Here is a 16,813-nt window from a genome sequence, read left to right as displayed (position 1 = left end):
ACCGAAGACCACATTCCGACGCCTTCCCATGTGAGCATGCGAGGCCAGAGACTGAGCTGCTGGTATTAAGAAGACAGCTTAGAATCGAACGCCAATTGTGAGCTTGGCTGACGGCCGAATGCCTGGAGCGCCGATTGCGGCGCGCTTCTGTGCAAGGCCGAAGACCAAGCTGCAAGAGAGCAGAGCTTAGAAGTGAACTAGTGGTCCAGTGTAAGCAAGTCCGAAAGCCGATAAAGACCGAGACCATAATGTTAAAAACTTGGAGATGCAGGCGCATTCGTGCGAGGCCAAAGTCCGTGCTGCAGTGGAGCTAAGAATCGGACAAAAACCAGTGACCAAACATTTTAAATGCTAGGCCGAAAGCTCCAAACAGAGCCGAAAACTTGGTGGTTCAGATAGCGGCATACTTTCCATGCGAGCCATGCGAGGCTAAAGATCGAGCTTCGAGAGAGCAAAGTTTGAAATTTGAACAATGGCCAAGTTTAAATGAGAGCCGTTTCTGTTTCCGACGCCCTTCCTTTGGACGTGAAAACGCTTAATATCTGAAATTAACCCCTTTTTATACATTTCAAAAACATTCAGCCATGCTTGCAATGGTTAATTTCGCGGTGAATGACGGATTACCTAACCAGCTGGCAATATTTGTAATTTCGTTGTCCTACGACTAGTAGCGCGGTTACCAGACAGAAAAGTTTGAATTTACCTACCTTTTGAATGTCTATTAGCTATTCAGAGTGGCGCCGTTAAAGATCTAAACTAGATAAAATCTCATTCTGAAAGTAGTAGTATCTAACAAGGTCACGCCGATGCCACGCCGATAGCGCAGCGTCGGCGGCGGCGGCGCGCCGGCGCGGCGCTCATATCTAAGTTGTAGTAGTCAAAGGTCGGCAAGGGTGCGCTATAGTGTGTCAAAGGACTGTCTCATTTCAAATATAGACTGAGAGAATCATACTATCTTTGTCTTAAACTAGTACCCAAAAGGATGAGTATAGTTTTTTTGGTTCCTATTTATTGACAATTGGTTTGACCAACTATATTTGCCTTATAATATGACGTAAGGCATGTCAAATTATAAGGTAAATATAAATCCCATCAAAAACATAAATGTAAAAAAGGAGAGCCAAGTTCAATACAAAAATTATGCTTGGCTGTGGGGTTCGCCGCAAAAAGAATGGAGATTTAAATGAGTGCCAAGTTCTATGCAAAATCCAAATATGTATTTATAGGAACAAAATAACATTATAAACAAGTATTAAACTCTATTTCTTTGCTTTATTGGATACCTATAACAATTGCTGTTATTTAAAAAAAATGCGAGATCTTAAAGCAGGTTAGATTTGACTTGGCCAGTTTTCATTACATCAGTCATTTTATAAAGTTATTCAACATATATATTTTGTAATTCTGATAAAAACTGGCCAAGCCAAATCTAACCTACTTTAAGATCTCACATTTTTTTTAAATAACAGCAATTGTTATAGGTATCCAATAAAGCAAAGAAATAGAGTTTAATACTTGTTTATAATGTTATTTTGTTCCTATAAATACATATTTGGATTTTGCATAGAACTTGGCACTCATTTAAATCTCCATTCTTTTTGCGGCGAACCCCACAGCCAAGCATAATTTTTGTATTGAACTTGGCTCTCCTTTTTTACATTTATGTTTTTGATGGGATATCAATACTTTTTGTAAAGAAAACTAGGCAGGTATTGAGATTTAATGTTTTTTCTTGTGTTTTCGCTGCATGTTTTTTACTTCTGTTCTTTGTATTAATTATGTGGTGCCGCGCGCCGCCAACGACACACCGTTGGCCGGTTGTTTAGCGCGTATTACAGGTTTTTTGTATGGGGACCCCCCCTATTTTTTAACTTTTTTATTTTTAGATTTTTTCCTACGCTTACACACAATTACCGAGCTGGATTCCAAATTTCATCCTTCTAGGTCATCTGGAAGTAGGTTAGGTTTAGGTACTATATGTCAGTCACAATAAAAAAGAAATTTGTATGGGAACCCCCCCTATTTATTAACTTTTTTTTTGTTTTTAGATTTTTTCCTACGCTTACACACAATAACCGAGCTGGATTCCAAATTTCATCCTTCTAGGTCATCTGGAAGTAGGTTAGGTTTAGGTACTTATATGTCAGTCACAATAAAAAATGGTTTTTTTTGTATGGGGACCCCCCCTATTTTATAACTTTTTTTAATTTTTAGATTTTTTCCTACGCTTTCACACAATAACTGAGCTGGATTCCAAATTTCATCCTTCTAGGTCATCTGGAAGTAGGTTAGGTTTAGGTACTATAGGTATGTCAGTCAGTCTTAAAATTTACGACTTTTTGACCTTCATATCTTTATAACCGTTTGAGCTAGCTTCATGAAATTTGGGCTTCTAGATGTCCTTATGGATATAATTAAACACACGTAGTTTTATGTGTTTACGTTAAAGATGTTTTGAGTTATAGAAGGGTCAAAAGTGGCACCAAGTGGTTCGTGTAATATTACACTTGGCGCTGGCTAGCCAGTTCCTTTGCTTGAACTTGGCTTGACACGCTGCCGCGTGTCTAGATAGATGGTAAATAGCTCACCCTCTCCAACCTCTGGTAACTAGTAGTCCATTGAAATGATAGCTAAGACCAAAACAGGCATAACCTAATAAATGGCCTAAGTATTTCATTTTAAAATAAAGATTTTGAGTAATGTACGATTCCCACCGACTGGGCAGAGTCGGGCAGCGCTGGAGCGCATTTTCAGTGTGCCTAAATATTATGTGGGTAAGGCAGAAGCGATTGAGTCCGTCTGGACGCGTCCGCGAGTAGCGGACCGGCTTGCGGCCGTACAAATGTGAAATGCGCTTCGACTGCGCCCGTTCGGTGGGAATCGTACTTAATACGGCATCTCATTCATTAAACAATACTTACATCAAAGTGATCTTCACAAAACGTGCACAAAACACACTGAAATATGAAACCTAACCTACAGGTCTATGACAAAACAATATTGTGGAAGTTTGACATTCTTGACAATGATTTTTTTTTATTTGTCCTTCTAGACAGGTTAAGACCATAGGCCAAACTGCCTCGTCTTCGGTAGGATTAAAAGTGATAACACACTATCGCACCGCATCGCGTAAAGTAGAGTCCAGAGGAGATGGGCAAATCGACCGATTTGATTAGGAAATAATTGACGCCAATCTCATCTAGCGTCCACACAAATTTAATCACCAATTTGCATTCCATAGATACTAATTCAATTTTTGAGTCCGCACCTGCTGATTTGATCGGACAATTTCATCAGATTGGCGAAAAATTGTCTCGGGACTCCACTTTACGACGATCGGCCATTTCTCGGTAACTCTCGGTCAAAGAATATAATAGTGGTAACAGACTATCGCACCGCACCAAGGTCATTGTGCGACGCACCCATAAGTAAGAGCGAGAAAGCGATATCTCGTCCTCGCTCTTACTTATCGGTTAATCTATTATAGTATCTTAACTAAATCTGGCCTGGCATGAGGGGTGGGGGGAAATGACCGAACGGGATAGTCTTATGTATCTTTCAGTAGGAGTAGCAGCGACAGCGCTATTATTGTTTGTCCTTTTCACAGTCTCACATTTTTTGTTATTTCCCACCGTAACTTTAGAAAGTATACCTGGTCAAGCAGATCTTGTCAGTAGAAAAAGGCGGCAAATTTGAAAAAGTAGGCGCGAAGGGATAGCGTCTTAAGAAAATTTGAATTTCGCGCCTTTTTCTACTGACCAGATTTGCTTGACCATCTTTATTATAGTGGGCAACAAATAAATTCGACCAATCATAGTGTCGCATTGCCTATGTTGAGTCCCTCACGGAGGCACGCGTATACCAATTTTATTCTATCCTACCTTCTATGCTCTCGGTTGTCTTCCTTGGACGTTGATGCTACAGATAAAATTATGTGACGTGGTCCTACAGACATACTTTCGTATTTTGTTGTTTTAAATCTCTGATTGAGTTTACTAGTAGTTCGCCCCGAACTGTGAACTCGCGGTTCGCCAAAAAGATCAATTGAATGCAGTGCTACTTAGTCCGAGATGGGCATTTCGTAATTGATTCCTGATTCCACGATTACCTACTTGAAATTACTTTGTAAACTTTTAAATTATGACATAGTGCATGGCAGCCAGTTTGGAATTCATAAAGGTCATCATTTTCGAAATCGGGGCCCCCTAAAACCTATAAAATGACATCCATGATGACTTTTATGACATAGTGCATGGCCGCCATGTTGGATTCCAAAATGGTCATCATTTTCAAAATCTGCGCCCCCTAAAACCTATAAAATGACATCCATGACGACTTTTATGACAAAGTGCATGGCCGCCATGTTGGATTCCAAAATGGGCATCATTTTCGAAATCTGCGCCCCCCAAAACCTATAAAACGACACCCATGACGACTTTTACGACATAGTGCATGGCCGCCATCTTGAATTCCAAAATGGTCATCAAGTCATCATTTTCGAAATCTGCGCCCCCCCAAAACCTATAAAACGACACCCATGACGACTTTTATGACAAAGTGCATGGCCGCCATTTTGGAATCCAAAATGGTCATCATTTTCGAAATCTGCGCCCCCCAAAACCTATAAAACGACATCCATGACCACTTTTATGACATAGAGCATGGCCGCCATTTTGAAATCGTAAATGGGCATCATTTTCGAAATCTGCGCCCCCCAAAACCTATAAAACGACACCCATGACGACTTTTACGACATAGTGCATGGCCGCCATCTTGAATTCCAAAATGGTCATCAAGTCATCATTTTCGAAATCTGCGCCCCCCAAAACCTATAAAACGACACCCATGACGACTTTTATGACAAAGTGCATGGCCGCCATTTTGGAATCCAAAATGGTCATCATTTTCGAAATCTGCGCCCCCCAAAACCTATAAAACGACAACCATGACCACTTTTATGACATAGTGCATGGCCGCCATTTTGAAATCGTAAATGGTCATCATTTTCGAAATCTGTGCCCCCTAAAACCTATAAAACGACTTTTATGACATAGTGCATGGCCGCCATCTCGGATTCCAATATGGTCATCGTTTTCGAAATCTGCGCCTACAAAACCTATAAAACGACATCCATGACGACTTTTATGACATAGTGCATGGCCGCCATGTTGGTTTCCAAAATGGTCATCAATTTCGAAATCTGCGCCCCCTAAAACCTATAAAACGACATCCATGACGACTTTTATGACATAGTGCATGGCCGCCATTTTGGAATCCAAAATGGTCATCATTTTCGAAATCTGCGCCCCCCAAAACCTAAAAAACGACATCCATGACGACTTTTATGACAAAGTGCATAGCCGCCATGTTGGATTCCAAAATGGTCATCATTTTCGAAATCTGCGCCCCCTAAAGCCTATAAAACGACATCCATGACGACTTTTATGACATAGTGCATGGCCGCCATCTTGAATTCCAAAATAGTCATCATTTTTGAAAAAACCCTAAAATTAAAAAGACAATATTATAAATGTGTAACAAACCGAGCACTTTCATTTGATACCTAACTCGACCATTATGGTAAGAAAGTATGATACTTTCTTTGAATAAAAGCGACCAGAATAGCTAGACCCCTCACAAATGGCTTTTTAGCATTTTAAGCTCTTCTACCTCAATAACCTCTTGTTCTAGCCTGCTCAAAATTTAATGACTAAAATATAATGCCCTCAACTACACGTTTACTCAATTTAATTTAAATTAGAACAAATTTACTTAAGTTCTTGAGTATCAAACTATCTTCTGACAGTTCAGCTTAAAAACATCGAAATGCCGGGACGTGCCGCTAGCCAGCCGCGTGATCCAAGTCGAATGTAAGAACTTCGCAACGCTTCGCTCGCTCGTTCGATTATAGATGGTGAAGCAAATATTGTCAGTAGAACAAGGCGGCAAATTTAAAAAATGGAAAACCCGGGCAAGTGCGAGTCGGACTCGCGCACGAAGGGTTCCGTACCATAAAGCAAAAAAAAAAACAAAAAAAAGCAAAAAGAAAACGGTCACCCATCCAAGTACTGACCACTCCCGACGTTACGTTGCTTAACTTTGGTCAAAAATCACGTTTGTTGTATGGGAGCCCCATTTAAATCTTTATTTTATTCTGTTTTTAGTATTTGTTGTTATAGCGGCAACAGAAATACATCATCTGTGAAAATTTCAACTGTCTAGCTATCACGGTTCGTGAGATACAGCCTGGTGACAGACGGACGGACGGACGGACGGACGGGCGGACAGCGAAGTCTTAGTAATATGGTCCCGTATTACCCTTTGGGTACGGAACCCTAAAAATGTAGGCGCGACGGGTTATCTTCCCATAGAAAATTTGAATTTCGCGCCTTTTTCTACTAACAAGATTTGCTTGACCAGCTATACCTACAATATTCAGATTAAGTTTCACGGCTTCGGCAAACATTGCCATTCGTCCAGGGAATGGCTGCCAAGGAGGGCCAAAAGATGAAATGGCGAAGGCGATAGGTACAATGGCGTAAAACAAAAATACAAAACTGATAGCAGGTTATGGAGCCCATCATAGTAGGAGATCCCACATATATGGTCGACCTTCACCAATCTGTGTGACGGATGAAACTATGAAAATATGAAAGAAAATGTATTTCAGAACATAAATAAATAGGGTTGCCTAAAGAAATATGGTCAAGGATATTTTTAATACATTTTTGAATAAAAAAATTTTTTTCGGCCAATTTCACCGATTTGTCTGACGAACGAAACAAATTTCAATGGAAAGTATACAACTTGTACAACATAAATCATCTAGGTTGCCTATCTTTTTCCGGTCACTATTATGTGGTTGCCGTGTTTAAAGAGGTGTCTAATAAAGATGTTTTTTAAAACCTTATTTTTAATAAAGCCCTAAAAATTTAGTTATAATGAATTCATTAATTAATTTAATTTGCGGAATACGGGTTACATAGGGTTGGTATAAACATACTGTTTACAAGTTCTCCATATTCTACTTAGACAAGCATGCAAAAAATAATCTGTATTTTGGTGGATTGTTAGTATATTAATGATCCAACAAGATACAGAGACTTAGTCTATTTACAAGTCTTATCCTACAACATACCATTATTATATACATTTTACATTAAAAAACTCATTATTGGTATACAAATATCTAAGTCACATATCCAGGCATACAAACTCGTTTTAAACTGATTAAGAGGTAGATTTTTAGATGGTGTTTAGAAAAAATGTATTATAACAATTCGGAACACTTTGCCATTCCGCAATGAAGCAATAATGTAAATATAGATAAAAAGTTCTGTAAATATAGTTGTAAGGTTATTTAATTTGTATGTCTGTAATAGGTTGAAAATGGAGACACTGTCTATAAAATAAGATCATTTATGTATACCCATTTCTTTACAAATAAATATTTCATTTCATTTCATTTCAAGGAACGCTTTGCCAGTTTCAATTCCTCAAAGGAGGCCAGTGGTTAATACCAAACTCGAAACAGCACCGTTAAAAAAACATTAGGGGTCATTGACCTGTCCCAGTGAATTGAGGTAGTGTGCGTGAACTGCGTTTGTGTGTAATGAGATAATTTGACAGAATCTGAAAATTTACCCTCCTCTACCCCCTCTTAAGATAATATAATAATTGCTTGTTGCTACTTGCTAGGCCGACATGAATAGAGTATATTTGAAGTTAAAGTTGAAGTCAATAATAACCACGCTATGGCGTGGTCCCACCGGGACCAGGAAACACGGGAAGCCGAAAGAAAGGTGGACCGATGAAATAGTGGCTACAGCGGGCAGGGACTGGCCACAGAAGGCCAAGGATAGAAAAACTTGGCGAAAACTGGAGAAGGCGCTCAGCCAAACAGGGCCCAGGGGGGCGATTTTTGAAGTTCGACCACTTGATTTCGCGTATTTCGTTCAATAATATCTCCACTACATTGCATTTAAATTCTACTAATATAATTTAAAACGAGTGGTCAATACCACTTGACTCCCAATTTCTATCGGTCGTATTTCAAAAATTAGCATTTCGCCCTTTTCCACCGATTTCCGTGTGACGAAATCGAGCGAAATTCGAAAACGAACGAAACTCGAAATTCAAAAATCTGCCCCCTGGGGTCTTTACGAACAAACTTTTTTAAAACATACTTAATGATATTCCATACAACATACTTTAATTTCGTAGAGAATAGGGAATATTACGCCAAACTGCGTAGGTGGCGTCGCTCCCACAATAAGTCAAAATCTAACGGACTACCGCAAACGAAGAGAGTCGAAATGTTGTTATCTAACCTCTAAGAGTGATAGAGACCACTCTTGCATATTCGAGTGATAAAGAGGCAGGTAGCTGAAGTTCGATTTCGCGTTTCCCGGTAGGCCCTTTGTAAACAAACCGCCTTGATGTATCAATGTCATATTTGATTAATGATTGTCTGTGAAAACTTGTCAAAAACAGTTTAAGGTACAGTATGTATAAGTTACTCTATGGTATACTTAAGTCACTAGTGCTGCACTCTGGCGGCAAAACATTGCAGTAATACTCCCTATTAATAAAGGCTTTTTATTTTATTTTATCTATTTATTTATTTTAAATGTACTCTAAACGTGGCGAGTGCTAAAAGTTCATTTAACGTACATCGCATATTATGGTTTTTTAAATTCTTAAAATATCTGATCTTAAGCAAGAATAGTAGCAGCAGAAGCAGCAGTATGGCTTAGTATGTGTTTGTTCAAATAGCCCTTTTGCGTGAACCATTTTTTGCAGATACCGCAAGAATAAGGCTTCGCTCCAGTATGGGTTAGTATGTGTGTATTCAAATTGCTCTTTTGCGCGAACCGTTTGTTGCAGATTTCGCAAGAATAAGGCTTCGCTCCAGTATGGCTTATTATGTGTGTTTTCAAACTGCTCTTATGCGCCAACCGTTTTTTGCAGATTTCGCAAGAATAAGGCTTCGCTCCAGTATGGCTTATTATGTGTGTTTTCAAACTGCTCTTATGCGCGAACCGTTTTTTGCAGATTTTGCAAGCATAAGGCTCCGCTCCAGTATGGCTTAGTATGTGTGTTTTTAAACTGCCCTTGTGTGCGAACCGCTTTTTGCAGAATTCGCAGGAATAAGGCTTCGCTCCAGTATGGCTTCGTATGTGTGTATTCAAATTGAACTTTAGCGCGAACCGTTTGTTGCAGATTTCGCAAGAATAAGGCTTCGCTCCAGTATGGCTTAGTATGTGTGTGTTCAAACTGCACTTATGCGCGAACCGTTTTTTGCAGATTTCGCAAGAATAAGGCTTCGCTCCAGTATGGCTTCGTATGTGTGTGTTCAAATTGCACTTATGCGCGAACCGTTTTTTGCAGATTTCGCAAGAATAAGGCTTCGCTCCAGTATGGCTTATTACGTGTGTTTTCAAATTGCCCTTTTGCGCAAACCGTTTTTTGCAGATTTCGCAAGAATAAGGCTTCGCTCCAGTATGGCTTCGTATGTGTGTGTTCAAATTGCACTTATGCGCGAACCGTTTTTTGCAGATTTCGCAAGAATAAGGCTTCGCTCCAGTATGGCTTATTACGTGTGTTTTCAAATTGCCCTTTTTCACGAACCGTTTTTTGCAGATTTTGCAAGCATAAGGCTCCGCTCCAGTATGGCTTAGTATGTGTTTGTTCAAATAGCCTTTATCCGCGAACCGTTTTTTGCAGACATAGCAAGAATAAGGCTTCACTCTAGTATGGCTTAGTATGTGTTTGCTCAAAGAATCTTGTTCCGAATATTTCTTATCACACATCTTGCAGGAGAACGGTTTTTCACCAGTGTGATACCGATTATGTCTCGTTAAATGAGAAGCTCGTGTATACCGCTTTCCACATATTCCACATGCGTATGGCGTCTCGTTTGTATGTGTCCGATTGTGCGCATTGAATTTCCAGACACTTGCAAACTTCATATTACACACCGCGCACGTATATATCGTCCCGCCTGTGTGAGTTCGCTTATGAATTCGAAATTTTTCCCATTGCCTAAAATGTTCCTTACAAATTTCACACGTAATACCCGTGTGGGTAACTTTGTGTATATTTAAAAACTGTATGCTCGAAAACTGTTTTTTACATATTTCGCACATGTATGGTTTTTCACCTGTATGAACTTTTTTATGTTTGTTTAATAGTCGCACATCCTGAAACTGCTTGTTACACGGTTCGCCCGAATATAGCTTTACACCAGTATGAATACGTTCATGAATTTTCAAACAACCAGAAGTTTTAAAACGTTTTTCACATGTTTTACACGAATAAGGCCTTTTGTCTGTGTGAATTCGTTTATGTGTAATCAAATACATTTTTTGTGTAAATTGTATTCCACATGTGGCGCAGGAATATGTTTTCTTACCTTCTTTATTACATTCATAGACCGTTGGCTCTGGTTTTATTATTTTAGAACTTGTTTGCGTGTGCGTGTTTTGTATATGGCGAATCAAGTCATATTTGCGGCGAAATGTTTTTCTGCAAGTGTCACACACATATTCATCTGTATCTGAGTTTTCATTCAAGATATTTATGCTTACTTTGTATTGTGAATTATTTGGCTCAATCGATCCAGCGTTAGTAGGTACATGTATATGGATTACAACATGTTTCATTAAACCCGCCTTCAAAGCGAACTTTTTGCCACAAAGATCGCATATAAACATCCTCTTACAGTCTCTAGCATATATATTTTCATTATCATTGTCTGTGCCACTAGTTGTTGTACGATTGTTAATGATACAGTGTCTAGTATATATGTTTTCAGTATCAGATTCCGTGTCAGTATGTGTTATGTCGTTGCCGGCGAGCGCCTCGTGGTGTTGGAGGTGTTCGAGCCGCACGCAGCAGTCTCGGAGCGCGAGCGGAGAGTCTCCACTAAGGACGCGCTCCTCTAACGGCTTTTCTTCAAATACTGAAACCACATTGTAAAGTCATAACTCCGTATAAGTAACGTCTAAGGAAAAAACGTGCCTCGGAAACCAAGAAAAAGTTATGCTCGAATAGATGGCGCCACACCTTAGGCCTTTACTGATGTAGATGGCGTTGGTGACGCCGATGGATATTTAACAACATATCAGTGAAAGAACATGGGTCAGTTATATGGCGTTATAAAAAAATTAAAAATCATTTATCAATATAATCTTTTCGATACTTTTATACATTTTCATTTCAGTTTTAATCATGTGTCGATAGATGGCAGTAAATTTACTGTAACTACAAAATATAAAACAAAGCCGCTTCCCGCTGTCTGTCTGTCCCTATGTATGCTCAGATCTTTAAAACTACGCAACGGAATTTGATGCGGTTTTTTTAAATAGATAGAGTGATTCAAGAGGAAGGTTTGTGTATAATTTGTTAACCCGTCCGAAGCCGGGGCGGGTCGCTAGGTATCACTATATGAGGCCTGCTGCAGCCATTTTTGAATTTTATCAAGAACTCACCATAGTCAGCGACAACAGGCCGGCTGCCTTCTTGCTCCACACTAGACGTATGAATGTGAGTCATGACATGCTTCAATAAATCAGACTTTAGAGAAAACTTCTTGCCACAAAGATCACACACCGGTTCAGTCACACTCTCACAGTCAACTTTAGTGTACATTTCATCTTCAGAATACGGTTCACTGTCAGTGCGAGTGGTGTCTTGTATGGTGTGCTTGGCAGGGGCTCCGTAGTGGAGGCGCTCGAGCCTCACGCAGCAGTCCTTCAGTGCCGGCTGTGAGGTATGCTCCTGAGACTCCTGCAGGCAACCATCCTCGTCAGCTAGCGCCCAGTCTGCTCAGAATAAAACCATGAAGTTAGAAGACTGACTGAAGACTAGGTTGATTCGTGTAAGAACACAAATCAACCTAGTCCCTGTTAGGCCTGTGTACAGTCGCCACCAGATATATCGGACAATAGAGGCGTGTTCGGATATTTGTCAGCGTCTTGATGAGCGCTCCGATATGTCTGATGCCGACTGTACTAGACAAAAATAGATAAACAGATACATATACGTATATAGTTACATAACAGATGATTTTCAGGAACAAATATTCATGTTTAAATTTTTTTAATATATTTACATAATTGGTTTAAGCCAAAAAATTTGGTTAACCACACAATATTTTTGGCTTAAGTTAGTATGACTTATGACTTACGACAGAACATATTCGGATTAAATAACTGGTATTGACATTTGTTATAAAAATATTACCTTTTTAGCGGTTCTTGAAAAATTTTAGTATTGACTATCTCACAAATACATACAACTCAGGATAACTTACCGAGGGCTACCAGAGAAACATCTGGCCGATGTGGATGCTCCGGCCCCAGCAATAACTCATCCTTTACGACGTGGTCAGCGTATAGGTCTGCCAGCATGGCCGCCTCACTCATTCCATACTCTACGCTCTCTGACAATGAAGGCTCTTCCTTCACATGCTCTGATCCGAGCACAAACTCATCCTTTACATCATGGTCAGTATCCACAACAGCCAGCATGGTTGACTCGCTCATGCCAGTCATGCCACACTCCATGCCGTCTGAACACAGTGCCTCCTCCTTTAGCTCATCAGCGAGCTTTTCTGTCTCGCTTACACCATAGCCTGTGCTGTCGGAACATAAGGGTTTGTGTTCAGTGCACAGGCTAGCCGGCATAGCTGCCTTACTCGTGCTGCATTCCTCACTCTCCGAGCATGAGGACTCCTCTTTAATTTGTTCCGCACACTGTGTCTCCATCTGACAGTCAGAATGCTGCATATAGTCTGTCTCCTCCTTAATGTGCACTGCCAAGTTAAAAAGCATTTAAATTAGACGAGTAAGTATTACATTTCTGCCCAAAAATATGTATACTTGTAAAATTTCGGAAACAAGGTTAAAATTGAAATTGAAGATTTTATTTCATAGTTTGTTACAAGTAAAACTAATTATGTTAGCTAAGGTCTCCATTTCAGCTTGGGCAAAAATGGTTTCTTATGTACAGTTCTCCTCTACAGGTCGCATTTCTCAACAGATTTTTGTGAAATTTTGTGAGCAGGTTGGATGATTAAATAAATTTCTGAAATAAGTAAATAATATATGCAAAAAGTTATAAATTAAAATTAAAAACTACAACTAACTACAATAACTAAATTTATAAATAAAAAACCGGCCCCATGATTAAATAGAATTTATTTGTTTATTCAGTTTTTGGAATCATTTCAAAATAGCGGAGCCATACATTTATTCCGTTTTAAGTTACGCTCGCGAGGTCTACAGCTCACAGTATTTCCAACAACAACCTTGATGAAACAAGAAATAAATATATTATGAAATATCTGGGAGACCGAGCTATGCTAAGAGTTATTCTCTTGTCGGTGGAGTATCTTCCAGCATTTCCTATCTTGCACCAGCTCATTGACTCTTTGATAGGACACAACCCCTACTGTTTCTTTCACTTGTTCTAAAAAGCTGCCTCTGGGTTTTCTTCTACCCCTTTTGCGTCCTATCCCCCCTCCAGGACAGTTTTAAAGAAGTGGTTGTGTCATATTAAGTATCCAATCATAAAAACATACAAATGTCAAAAATGCGCGTTTTCACAGAATTAAGACCTAAGTAGATCAATTTTTTGTTCCCGAAAACCATGAGGGTTAGCAAATTGCATTGAAATTGTTAGAGCCGTTTTGGAAATTCCCGAAATATACATAGAAATACATAAGAATTGCTTGTTTAAAGGTGTAAGATGTACCTGGACTTTTAAATTGGTCCCCATACTGCAAAGAGGATTGACATCCTGTAATAACTTGCTCTCTGTCTGGTGGACATGCAAATTTCGTGGGAACACATCCTGGTTTCATGTTCACTTGTGATGCCCGACCCCTTCACATGATACCGCATGTAATTTTCCATATCATTTAGCAAATGAAAAGAACAAAAATATGTAGTTGTAGTAGTCAAAGGTCGGCAAGGGTGCGCTATAGTGTGTCAAAGGACTGTCTCATTTCAAATATAGACAGAGAGAATCATACTATCTTTGTCTTAAACTAGTACCCAAAAGGATGACTATAGTTTTTTTGGTTCCTATTTATTGACAATTGGTTTGACCAACTATATTTGCCTTATAATATGACGTAAAGCATGTCAAATTATAAGGTAAATATAAATAGATGGTAAATAGCTCACCCTGTCCAACCTCTGGTAACTAGTAGTCCATTGAAATGATAGCTAAGGCCAAAACAGGCATAACCTAAAAAAGGCTTAAGTATTTCATTCTAAAACAAAGATTTTGAGTAATGTACGATTCCCACCGACTGGGCAGTCGGGCAGCGCCGGAGCGCATTTTCAATGTGCCTAAACATTATGTGGGTAAAGCAGAAGCGATGTGTCCGTCTGGACGCGTCCGCGAGTAGCCGACCGGCTTGCGGCCGTACAAATGTGAAATGCGCTTCGGCTGCGCCCGTTCGGTGGGAATCGTACTTAATACGGCATCTCATTCATTAAACAACACTTACATCAAAGTGATCTTCACAAAACACACTGAAATATGAAACCTACAGGTCTATGCATGGTCTATGACAAAACATGGATAAAACAATATTGTGGAAGTTTGACATTCTTGACAATGATTGTTTTTTTTTTATTTGTCCTTCTAGACAGATTAAGACCATAGGCCAAACTGCCTCGTCTTCGGTAGGATTAAAAGTAGTAACACACTATTACAAATTTAATCACCAATTTGCATTCCATAGATACTAATTTAATTTTTGAGTCCGCACCTGCTGATTTGATCGGACAATTTCATCAGATTGGCGAAAAATTGTCTCGGGACTCCACTTTACGACGATCGGCCATTTCTCGGTAACTCTCGGTCAAAGAATATAATAGTGGTAACAGACTATCGCACCGCACCAAGGTCATTGTGCGACGCACCCATAAGTAAGAGCGAGAAAGCGATATCTCGTTCTCGCTCTTACTTATCGGTTAATCTATTATAGTATCTTAACTAAATCTGGCCTGGCATGAGGGGTGGGGGGAAATGACCGAACGGGATAGTCTTATGTATCTTTCAGTAGGAGTAGCAGCGACAGCGCTATTATTGTTTGTCCTTTTCACAGTCTCACATTTTTTGTTATTTCCCACCGTAACTTTAGAAAGTATACCTGGTCAAGCAGATCTTGTCAGTAGAAAAAGGCGGCAAATTTGAAAAAGTAGGCGCGAAGGGATAGCGTCTTAAGAAAATTTGAATTTCGCGCCTTTTTCTACTGACCAGATTTGCTTGACCATCTTTATTATAGTGGGCAACAAATAAATTCGACCAATCATAGTGTCGCATTGCCTATGTTGAGTCCCTCACGGAGGCACGCGTATACCAATTTTATTCTATCCTACCTTCTATGCTCTCGGTTGTCTTCCTTGGACGTTGATGCTACAGATAAAATTATGTGACGTGGTCCTACAGACATACTTTCGTATTTTGTTGTTTTAAATCTCTGATTGAGTTTATTATAGATGGTGAAGCAAATATTGTCAGTAGAACAAGGCGGCAAATTTAAAAAATGGAAAACCCGGGCAAGTGCGAGTCGAACTCGCGCACGAAGGGTTCCGTACCATAAAGCAAAAAAAAAAAAAAACAAAAAGAAAACGGTCACCCATCCAAGTACTGACCACTCCCGACGTTACGTTGCTTAACTTTGGTCAAAAATCACGTTTGTTGTATGGGAGCCCCATTTAAATCTTTATTTTATTCTGTTTTTAGTATTTGTTGTTATAGCGGCAACAGAAATACATCATCTGTGAAAATTTCAACTGTCTAGCTATCACGGTTCGTGAGATACAGCCTGGTGACAGACGGACGGACGGACGGACGGACGGGCGGACAGCGAAGTCTTAGTAATATGGTCCCGTATTACCCTTTGGGTACGGAACCCTAAAAATGTAGGCGCGACGGGTTATCTTCCCATAGAAAATTTGAATTTCGCGCCTTTTTCTACTAACAAGATTTGCTTGACCAGCTATACCTACAATATTCAGATTAAGTTTCACGGCTTCGGCAAACATTGCCATTCGTCCAGGGAATGGCTGCCAAGGAGGGCCAAAAGATGAAATGGCGAAGGCGATAGGTACAATGGCGTAAAACAAAAATACAAAACTGATAGCAGGTTATGGAGCCCATCATAGTAGGAGATCCCACATATATGGTCGACCTTCACCAATCTGTGTGACGGATGAAACTATGAAAATATGAAAGAAAATGTATTTCAGAACATAAATAAATAGGGTTGCCTAAAGAAATATGGTCAAGGATATTTTTAATAAATTTTTGAAAAAAAAATTTTTTTCGGCCAATTTCACCGATTTGTCTGACGAACGAAACAAGTTTCAATGGAAAGTATACAACTTGTACAACATAAATCATCTAGGTTGCCTATCTTTTTCCGGTCACTATTATGTGGTCGCCGTGTTTAAAGAGGTGTCTAATAAAGATGTTTTTTAAACCTTATTTTCAATAAAGCCCTAAAAATTAAGTATAATGAATTCATTGATTAATTTAATTTGCGGAATACGGGTTACATAGGGTTGGTATAAACATACTATTTACAAGTTCTCCATATTCTACTCAGACAAGCATGCAAAAAATAATCTGTATTTTGGTGGATTGTTAGTAAATTAATGATCCAACAAGATACAGAGACTTAATCTATTTACAAGTCTTATCCTACAACATACCATTATTATATACACTTTACATTAAAAAACTCATTAATAGTATACAAATATCTAAGTCACATATCCAGGCATACAAA

This window comes from Cydia fagiglandana, chromosome 25 (genome assembly GCF_963556715.1).
Source record: "Cydia fagiglandana chromosome 25, ilCydFagi1.1, whole genome shotgun sequence".
Lineage (NCBI taxonomy): Eukaryota > Metazoa > Arthropoda > Insecta > Lepidoptera > Tortricidae > Cydia > Cydia fagiglandana.
Note: the sequence above shows the minus strand (reverse complement) of the source record.